Raw genomic sequence first — 11,652 nt, forward strand, 5'->3', positions numbered from 1 at the left:
TGGGTTCCTGTGTGGTAAAACTTTTTTTGTTTTATGGAAACTTAAGAGACAAAACAAATAGGGTTGGGACTTCTAGTGGAAGGAGAAAAGAGCACAAAATCCCCTAATGACCACAGCTCAGCAGGGTCAGCTAACTTGCCTTATGACTGACCTCCTTCACTGATTTCCTCTTTTGTAATGTGGAAAAGTATAATGACTTTGCAGGCTGCCAGGGGATAGTCCCCTCCAGTTCACACTATTTTCTTTTCGATCAAAATTGTTTAAAGATTATTTTAAAAATTTGGAGCTTAACATGCAAAAAATGGGCTTAGAACTCTGCCTAACACCATGTACAAAAGTAAGATCAAAATGGATTAAAGACCTCAACATCAGACCATTCAGCATAAGGTGCATTGAAGACAAAGTTGGCAAAACCCTCCATGACATTGAGGCTAATGGTATTTTCAAAGATGCCACGCCACTGGCCAAGCAAGTGAAAACAGAGATAGATAAATGGAACTATCTTAAACTAAGAAGCTTCTGCACCTCCAAAGAAACAGTGACCCAAATACAAAAACAGTCTACAGAATGGGAAAGGATATTCTCTGAACACACATCTGACAAGGGGTTGATATCAAGGATATACAAATTACTGGTTGAACTCCACAAGAAGAAAACATCCAACCACATCAAAAAAATGGGGCAATAAAATGAACAGAAACTTTCTCAAAGAAGAAATCCGAATGGCAAAAAAGCACATGAGAAAATGCTCTACATAATTAATCATCAGGGAGATGCAGATCAAAATGAGATACCACAATGAGATACCAGCTCACACCTCAGAGACTGGCCCACATTCAAAAGAACAAAAGCAACCAATGCTGGCGCAGATGTGGCAAGAAAGGGACACTCCTTCACTGTTGGTGGGAATGCCGACTGGTTCAGTCCTTCTGGAAAACAGTATGTACAATTCTCAAAAAATTAGAACTTGAACTCCCATTTGACCCAGCAATAGCACTCCTGGTTATATATCCCAGAGAGGCAAAAATGTATAATCAAAGTGACATCTGCACTTGTTTGTTCATTGCAGCACTCTTTACAATAGCCAGAAACTGGAAGAAACCTGAGTGCCCAAGAACAGATGACTGGTTAAAGAAACTTTGGTACATCTATACAATGGAGTACTATGTAGCTGTTAGAAAAAATGAAGTCATAAAATTTACATACAAGTGGTACAATATGGAAAGTATCATGCTAAGTGAAATGAGTTAGAAAGAGAGGGATAGACATAGAAAGATTGCATTCATCTGGGGGATATAAAGTAATAAAATACGAGATTAATACCCAAGAATAGCTGAGATCAGCACCAGGAGCATTACTCCATAGCTTAGAGGCCAGCCAGGCATTATAGGGGAAAGGGCAGCTCAGATTGAGAGGGAGCACCAAATAAAGTGTGTTTGAAGGATCCACCCAGGAGGGGAGATGCATGTTGAAAGTAGACTATGGACTGAACATGTTTGCCACTCAATGCCTCTTTTGCAGACCACAACACCCAAAAGGAGAGAGAGAACAAAAGGGAATGCTCTGCCACAGAGGCAGGGTGGGATGGGGTGGGGGTGAAGGTGGGAGGGATATTATCCACGGTGGCAGAAAATGGGCACTGGGGGAGGGATGGGTATTTGATCATTGTATAATAGAAACCCAAGCACAAAAAATTGTAAATCTACAACTGTACTTCATGGTGTTTCACTAATAAAAAGGAAAAAAAAAGGAAAAAATTGGAGCTTAATGATTTGTTCTCATATATTTTCCCTACATGGTATAATTTGGCATTGATGTAGGAAGGATAGCATAAAAAAGTTGAGGTGTATATCTTAACCACCAATGCCAAAACCACTGTAAGTATGGAACCCAAAATACAATAGTTAAACTTCAAAATGTGTTCGTCAAGGAAATCGGTGGGAATGCAGGGCGAAATGGGTCGTATGTTGGTCGAGGGTTGAAGACACTGATGGTGTGATTAGAATTGGAATATTGTATGACAAAACTCCATTATAAATGACTTTGTAAATCAAAATTGCCTAAATGTTAAAAAAAAGAGAAGTCAACTCATATCTATATTTCAAGAAAGCTTGTCTTAGGAAATTTTGGCATGGAGAGCATAGTTGGTAGAGAGATGGAGAAAGAAAGGGAGAGTTGAAGGTTGGGAAGAGAATCCTGGATATCATGGAAGAGATGAAAGTTGATCTTAGAAGATTTGGAGCCATCAGAGTTTAGAGAGTTAAATGGTGAGACCATAGCAGTTTAGGTAGTTAAATAGTGAGATTGGTTTAAGTCATCAGCAGTGTATACATAGAGTTCAAAGACCTCACAGATATTCGGGCTATATCAACTAACAAGGGGACCGTTTTTTTCCTGAAGCACTATTTAAGTATAATATATTGCCAGAAAGAATGATAAGAAGCTGGTTCTTTTTTTCACAGATTAGTACAATAGAGATGAAAACTTTTATACAAAGGAATCTATCACCTTGTCCTGTTGCTCTGCTTTCTTTTCATCATTCCATTCTCCCCCATGACCCTACCTAATCAGGGCTCTCCACATTTCTCAGCAGTGTCACCACATAGCCTCAGAGCTGTGTTAACTGCCAGTAGCTCACAGTTCTCTTGTTTTACCCACACCCAGGCCAGAGCTCTCCTTCTGCAAACGAAGATGTCTGCTGAAGGCCCATTCTTCCTTGAAGTGGCAGTCATGGTTTACCTCTTATTAATCATTGTGTTTACAAATTTCGATGAATGTCACTATACTAGTGACAGGGATTTTCCAAACTAAGGGAAGAATAAACATTTTCCATTACCCCAAGAATTTTGGGCAGTTATTTTCTATCCACTGCAAATAATATATGATAATTAGTCAACAGAACTGAAGTAAAAACAGGGACATTTGTCAATTTGGTGCCATGACTAGTCAGTCTTAGTATAAATATATATTTCTAGAAAAAAAGCAGAAGAAAACGAGTTGGTTGCTAGTAAAGAATGCCAAATCTCTGCCAAGAAATCCCTTGAAAATAAAAATTGTGACTATGTACAGAACATGATTGCCACTCAATGCCTCTTTTGCAGACCAAACCACCCAAAAGGAGAGAGAGAGCAAAAGGGAATGCCCTGCCATAGTGGCATGGTGGGATGGGTGGATGTGTGTGGGAGGGATACTGGAATCCATGGTGGTGGAAAATGGGCAATGACGGAGGGATGGGAATTTGATCATTGTATAATCGAAACCCAAGGACAAAAATTGGTAAATCTACAACTGTACATCATGGTATTTCACTAATAAAAATTAAAAATAAAATAAAATAAAAATTGTTTTGTCTGCCAGAGATCAATAGATGGGAACCTGAGTGAAGGCAAAAGATTAAGTTGGTTGACTTTTATTTTTCCTTGAGTATATAAATTTGATTTTGGAATCAATTTATTTGACAGTTTATCAAGACAGAGAAATTTTCATCACTTCTCTTATTTAAAAGTATAGTGATACACCATATCTCTATCTCACTTCATTTTTATTTCTGATAGTTTGACACAAAAGATATGTCAAAATCATAGATAAATGTCAATTATTTAAATACTATTTGTTATTTATAATTACTTTATAGAACTGCTTGAATTTTAGGATTATGCAGAATCAACATGCATGTATCACATTACACTCACCACTGAAAGGCCTACTCTGTCATTCACCATTGTTCAATTTTTCCACTTTGATTACACCTTTCGTTCTGGTAACTAAATAGTCTTATAGTTCTATAGTTTGGTTTTATTGCTTTGAAAAGATCAAAACTATGCAATTTTCAACATTGGATGAAACTAGAGGATATCATGCATGTAAAGTTAGCCTTAAGGAAAGGAACAGATACAGAGAGATTTTTCTCATATATGGGATGTAAAGACACACAGCAAGGTAGCAACAAAGGTTCAAGGCCAATGTAAGGGGAGAACTGATCCACACAATTGAGTCAGGGGATTGGGAAGGAGGGATTCTGGGGGTTGGGGGAGAGGGAGGGGTTATTTTTTGAGAGAATGAGGAGTGTCATGTTGGAATTATGTGTATGACAAAATATTATTAATTGAATTATAAATCATAGATTATAAATAATGATTTAGACGTTTGTCTGTCCCATTTTATTCTTTTAATTTGTTTTCTCCATATGCTACATATGCATGAACTTGTATGATGCCTATCTTTCTCTGCCTGATTTATGTCACTAACCATAATATCCTCATGTTATCCATTTTTATCAAATAATAAGAAGATTTCACTTCATACAACTGAGTAGTATTACATTGCTTTACCACCTTTCATTTTCAAAATTTGTGGTTTAAAAGATACAAATATTGGTTTTAACATTGCTCTGGTGCTTTAAAATATTTAGTTTAGTGAAGCAAAATAGATTTTACTGAAAAACAGTTAGAAACTTGTGAAACAGGTGTAGGGTGGAATGGAATATATGTTCAAGAGAGAACACTCGTTTAACAAAGCAAGCAAAGAGAGACATGGAGAAAGGAAGCACGGTATTTCTTCAAGGGAGAACACAAATTTGAGGACCAAGCCGACTCTGGTAGTTTAGGAAAAAGAACTTGGAGTGGTATGAACTTAACTTGTGCACTTTAGGGGAGAACCTGAGTGACACTATTAGAAGTATGCTCAGGATATCTTAAACGGGAGTCTGCACTTGGAGTGAGAAGGGTATAGAGTTCTTTCGGGAGATCTGGACTATGGCGAACAGTAATATTATAACATTAATGATAGTATCTTACCGTGGGATTCCAAAAAAATCTTTAACAGTGGCGTAAGAAATGATAACATTCTTTGGTATTTGGATTTCTTATGGAAACTACTGGAAAGCTGAATTGATGCTCTGGATGTCTCCAACTGAAACAAGGTCAACAAGTCATGAATGAAAAATTACAAGTTAGATGGATCAAGGATTCTGATCCCAGTGGATGGCTAGCTTTCGGTTGGACAATTTCTACTGATGGCCTGATGTAGATTCTGATCCTGGGATACGTAACAGACAGGGATCCTCAGAAGTGAAGCCTCTGAGACAGAATTCATTCATGCCAACTTATGGGTTATCAATGTTTGCTCATGGCTGCTACCATTATAACATGCCATTCAATGGTTTTGTGGTTTCAATTTACTGTGTCAATGTAAAGATGAAGTTTCTAAATGGAAGGTAAAAATCTGAGGCCCTCAAAATGATGAATTATGGGGATGGGGGGGTGGGGAGCTGGAGCTATAGTACAGCAGGTAGGGCATTTGTCTTGCACATGGCCTACCCAGGATAGATTCCCAGCATCCTGTATGGTCCCCCCAAGCACCATGAGGAGTAATTCCTGAGTGCAGAGCCAGGAGTATCCCCTGTGCATCGCCAGGTATGACCCAAAAACGCAAAAAAAAAGATGATGACTTACCTTTAGATATTTTGAAGTCAAGTAGAAACAGCCAGAAATCTCCCCAGAAAAGACTTCTCCAGGATCAAAAACATCATCACCTCTAGCGTGAGAGCATACAGAAAATAAGGTTTCCATTTATGCCAAGTTAAAGCAAGCCATACATGATCTTGGAAAGTCTGTCAAAGGAAAGCATGGATTTAGGAAGGATAAGGTGACAACTGGGTCTTATAATATACAAGATATATATATTAAAATATACAATATTTTATAATTATTTATATATATTTATTTATATTAAAATATAATATGTATCTTAAAATATACAAGAGAAGCAAAGGTCATGAAGTAGGAGGTAAGGTGGCAATCAGGTCTACTACAAAAAGCATTTTTTAATAAAAAGAGAAAATGTAATGAGACATCAAATAAGACCTTTGTAAATATTTAAGAACAGGGTTATAACTCAGTGATTCAGAATTTGCCTTCCATTGTATGATGATCTGTGATTGATCCTTAGCACTGGAAACAACATTGTTTTTAATTTTTAATTTCTTTCTTTCTTGCTTGCTTGCTTGCTTTTTTATTTTTTGAGTCTTACCTGGCTATGTATAGGCGTTATTTTTAATTTTTTAAAAAAGTTATAATCTTACTTTTTTACCTGTAGTTTAAAACGAAATCTAAATTATTTTAGAGTAAATATATGTGAAGAAGATGCCCTTGATATCTTTTTCTTACCAAAATCATATGGCAAGTACTTCAAGTACTATGTTGAATAGGAGTGGTGAGAGTGGGTAACTTGTTTTGTGCCTGATTGTATTTTGGGAATCTAGCTCATTGATTTTTCTCCAAGCCTTTAGTTTTTCCCCATTGAGAATAATGCTTGGTGTGGGTTTGTAGTAGTTTGCTTTGACTAGATGGAGGAAAGTACTTTCAACTCCCATTTTGTTGAGAGTTTTTCATCATGAATGGGTGCTGGATCTCACCAAATGCTTTATCTACAACTATTGATATTATCATATGATTTTTATCTTTATTTTATTGAGATGGTGTATTCTGTTGATTGACTTGAGAATGTTAAGCCATCCTTGCATCCCCAAGATAAACCTACTTGGTCATAGAGTGTGACCTTTTGTGGAGTTTCTGATTTCTATTTGCTGGTATAATCTTGAGGATCTTTGCATCTGTATTTATCAAATAAATAGGTCTGTAATTTTCTTCTTTGTGGTTTCTCTGTCTGATTTGAATATCAGGGTGATCTTTGTCTCATAGAAATTGTTTGGGAGTATTTCTGTTTCTTCAATTTCCTGGAAAATCTTAAAAAATGTTGGCAGTAGGTCCTCTTGAAAGGTTTGAAATACTGCATTAGTGAATCCATTTGGGCCTGGGCTCCTGTTTTGGGGGATACTTTTGATTATCATTTCAATTTCCTTGTAGTGATGGGTTCGAGTTTTCAAAATATTCTTGGTTCAGCCTTGGGAGGTAATTGGAATCCAGTAATTTATCAATTTATTCAAGATTCTCTCATTTCCTGCTTTAAAGATTCTCAAAATAATCTCTGATGATCCTATGGATTTTGTAGTTTCTATTATGATGTCCCCCTTTGCATTTCTGATTCGGTTTATTAGGATTCTTTCTCTTTTCTTCTTTGTGAGTCTTGCTAGTGGTTTATCGATCTTATTTATTTTCTCAAAGAACCATGTCTTGCTTTTGTTGGTCTTCTGAATTGTATTTTGGGATTATATCTCATTGATTTCTGCTCCAGGTTTTATTATTTCTTTCCTCCTGGCTAGTTTGGACTCCTTTTCTTGGTCATTTTCCAAAATCTTGAGCTGTAAGTTATTTTTGTAGGCCCTTTCTTTCTTCCAGTTGAATTCTAGCGGAGCTATAAACTTTCCTCTTAGAACTGCTTTTGCTCTGTCCCACAAGTTCTGGTAGTTCCTCGTTGTCATTTTTTCTGGAATCTTTTTATTTCCTCTTTGATTTGTTCTCTAAGCCAATGGTTGTTCATTACTTCCCTCAAATAAAATATTTTTTTGCCGAGTTTTTGTCTGTTTGATCTATTGAGAAGTGAGAAAGTACTGTTGAAATCTCCATCTAGTATTGTGTTGCTATCAATGTTTTTCTTTAAGTCTATTAGAAGTTGTTTTTACGAATTTTGCTGGTCTGTCATTAGGAGCATATACATTGAGGAGGGTGAGTTCTTTCTGATGTACAGATCCCATGATCATTAAGAAATGACCTTCACTGTCTCTTATAACTTTTAGCCTGAAGTCCACGTGGTCTGATACTAGTATTGCCACTGCAGCTTTTTGGAGGTGTTCTTTTCTTGAAGAATCGTTTTCCAGCCTTTGACTTTGAGCCCATGGTTGCTTTGATTATTCAGATGTGTTTCTTGCAGGCAGCAGAATGTTGGGTTCAGTTTTCTATTTCATCCTGCCATCCTGTGCCTCTGAATTGGTGCATTTAGTCCATTGACATTGAGAGAGATCATTGTGATGGGAATTTTTGCTATCTTTATGTCGAAATTTGGAGTACTTTGGGGGCTTGTCTTAGCTTAAAGTAGCCCTGTTAATTCTTAATGCAATAAAAATATAGAACCCTTTACAAGTTGGCCTGTCATCTCTGTGTAAGGATCATGCTAATCTCTGCATCATTTCAATTTTAGTATATGTGTTGCCAAACTGAGTATAAGAGCTGATTTTTTTCCCTATTTTTCTCTTCTGATTTCTTTGAGTGTTGTCCTTACTCACTCCTATGGCAGACAGTGATTCCCAATCTAGGAAGGTATTTCAAAGCAGCTTGAAGTGATAAATTTAGAACATTAATGTCCCAGAAGGAAAAGTATGGTTTTTACAATATTATCTTTTACCATACCCAGGGCATCAGTTTTGCAAAATAATTCTTTTGGAAGATGGAGAATCAGTGTTGTTTAATGCTTTTCCCTGAAATCTTCATTAAGAAAATTAAACTGGAGCCTTTTGCTGTTCTCACCTCGGTCCCGTGTACATCTCCAGAAAACGGTGGATGGCGTTGTCCGCACTTTGACCACCTTGAAAGTAAGTAGGATTTTTCTCCTGAAGGAAGAGGTGAGAAGTATATTGATGATTTCATTCCACTTTATTACAAGTTCAACTTGAAGGGAAGGTGAGACTCATGAGGCTCCTGTAAAGGACAGAAAAAGGGTCTCAATGTAATTTAATGGCCCAGACACATTAACATCACAGATGACTCAAAGTAACCTGTGTGCATCTTTGTGTGTATAATGAGTTTTATGTCTACTCATAGTGATTCTCAGTCATTCCACATGGGCAAAACAGACCTGTAATTAAAAATCTAGTTCTCTGAGCAGAATGGGCTTTCTTAGGTGATTGAACATGTGTGTAATATTTTATTACTAAGCACATACAACTGTTTGAATGATGTGTACTTTTCGATCAAAAATTAAGTCCAAATATCTCTGAAATGGCAGTCTCCTGATGCCGCACCTGGCTTTCCTCACTAGGGCCCCTTGGAGGGGGTGGGTTGAGTTTCCCTCACCACCCCGAGCAGAGACCTGGCAGCTGAAGACCTCTGCAACCAGCCATAGTTATGCTTAAGACCACTCTCACCACACTTGAAGGAGCCTCATGCATGAAGGAACTGGCAGAGGAACCCAGGTGTGCGGGACCCGGGGCTGAGATATTCAAGACTGCTCGGACCAAGAATGGGCCTCCTCTATCCAGATCCCCCATCTTCCAGTAGCTAAGTGTTACACCCACGGACTGCCTCTGGAGCCATGTAATCCCATCAATGGCCAAGATCCAGATACTGGATCTTGTTGATAAGATAACAACTCATATTGTCCAGTTCTCTTTCTCGGAGAACACGGCAGGTTACCAAGCGTATCTTGCCTATATGGCAGAGACTGGCAAGCTACCCGTGGTGTGTTCTATATGCCAAAACTCAGTAACAATGAAGTATCTCATTTCCCTGACCGTGAAAAAACCTCCAATGTGGCACTTGCTAAAATCTCAGGGCTAGGACGAATGGAGATGTAACTGGTGCATGATACCAGTATTCCTCCCACCATGCCCCCAAACACGCCTTTGTGGCAGGGCATTCTCTTTTGTTCTCTGGGGCCATGGCATGCCAGAGAGCCACTCGTAGTGGGCCACTCATGGTCTTGGCTGGCAGGACGAATGGGCTGGTTTTACCCTTCACCCCCAATCCAACGAGGCTGTAGTTGCCCTGTCACCCTAGCTCATACCTGGTTGTCCAATAATCTCTGAGGTGGTGGGCATCGTGCCGCCAGGGGGGAGAAAGGCAGAAGCGACAAATACCCTTTCCCACCTGAGGGAGAATGGTGCCGTAGCTTAATGCATAGTTCAGTCACATTTCTGCCAAAAGCCTCTGGGTTCCGAATTGGATCCATGTGCCTCTGGGGCTGTGGTCGTGCTGGATAGCCTCTTGTGGGGGTCAAATCGTGATCTTGGTGGGGCAGAAAGAATGGCTCTATGGTCTACTTTTGGCATGCATCTCCCACCCAGAGCGGGTCCTCCAAATACCCTTTAGTTGGTGTTCTGGCCTCTATCTGAGCTGCCTTTCCCCCCAGCATGTGATGTCGGCATCCAAGGCCTGGAGCAAACCTCCTAGTCCTTATCACTCTATTCTTGGGTATTAGTCTCTTATTCTGTTACTTTATATTCCACAGATGAGTACAATCTTTCGATGTCTGTCCATATCTTTCTGACTCATTTCACTTTCTATGTTGATCCACTTTATGCAAATTTCATGACTTCTTCTTTTCTAACAGCTGCATAGTATTCCACTGTGTAGATGAAACAAAGTGTCATTAACAAGTCATCTGTTCTTGGGCACTAGGGGTTTTTTTCCCCAGATTTTGGCTATTGTGAACAGTGCAGCAATGAACATACAAGTGCATATGTCATTTCGGCTGTACTTTTTTGCCTCTCCAGGCTGTATTCCCAGGAGTGATATTGCTGGGTCAAATGGGAGCTCAATTTCTAGTATTCGGAGAACCGTTCATACTGTTTTCCAAAACGGCTGAACCTGTCCGCATTTCCACCAGCAGTGAAGGAGAGTCCCTTTTTCCCCACATCCACGGCAACACCGGTAGCTTTTGTTCTTTTGGATGTGGGTCAGTTTCAGTGGTGTGAGGTGATATCTCTTTGTTGGTTGGACCTGCATTTCCCTGATGATTAGTGATGAAGAGCATTTTTCATGTGTCTTTTGGCCATTTGGTATCTTCTTTGAGAAAGTTACTGTTCATTTCATCACCCCATTTTCTGATGGGGTTGCATGATTTCTTCTTGTAGAGTTCAACCAGAGCCTTGTATATTGCTGATATCAACCCCTTATTACATAGGCATTGGGTGAATATCCTTTCCCATTCTGTAGATTGTCTTTGTATTCTGGTCACTGTTTCTTCTGAGGTGCAGAAGCTACTTAATTTAAGATAGTTCCCTTTGTTCATCTCTGTTTTCACTTTTTTGGCCAGTGGCATGTTATCTTTGAAGATACCTTTAGCTTCAATGTCGTGGACGGTTTTGCCCACCTTGTCTTCAATGTACCTGATGAATTCTGTTGTGATGTTGAGGTCTTTGACCCATTTTCATCTGACTTTTGTGCTTGCTGTTAGGTAGAGGTTTGAGCCCATTTTATTGCATGTAGCTGTCCAGTTTTTCCAGCACCATTTGTTAAAGAAGCCTTTCTTGCTCCACTTCACATTTCTTGCTCCCTTATCAAAGATTAGATGAACATATAATTGAAGGTGTGTGTCAGTATATTCAATGATGTTCCATTGGTCGGCAGCTCTGCCTTTGTTCCAGTACCATGCTGTTTTAATTATTATCGCTTTGTAGTAGAGTTTGAGGTTGGGGAAGGTGAGGCCTCCCATCATCTTTGTCCCAAGAATTGCTTTAGCTATTCGTGGGTGTTTGTTGTTCCATATGAATTTCAGGAGTGATTGATAAACTTCTTTGAAGAATATTATGGGTATCTTTATAGGGATCACATTGAATCTGTACAATGCTTTGGGGAGTATTGTCATTTTGACAATGTTAATTCTCTCAATACATAAGCAGGAGATATGTTTCCATTTCTTCATGTCCTCTTATTTTCTGTTGTATAGGTCCTTCACTTCCTTAGTTAAGATGATTCTGAGATACTTGATTTTCTGAGGCAAGATTGTGAATGGGTTGCTTTCTTCATGTCACTTTCT

General features: G+C 38.7%; 1 pseudogene; it reads right to left on the reverse strand.

Moving 5' to 3' along the window:
* Positions 1–8,017: 8,017 nt before the first annotated feature.
* On the reverse strand, positions 8,018–8,114 carry LOC130025877 (uncharacterized; annotated as a pseudogene).
* Positions 8,115–11,652: the final 3,538 nt, after the last annotated feature.

This window comes from Sorex fumeus, unplaced genomic scaffold (genome assembly GCF_029834395.1).
Source record: "Sorex fumeus unplaced genomic scaffold, SorFum_2.1 ptg000032l, whole genome shotgun sequence".
Taxonomy (NCBI): domain Eukaryota; kingdom Metazoa; phylum Chordata; class Mammalia; order Eulipotyphla; family Soricidae; genus Sorex; species Sorex fumeus.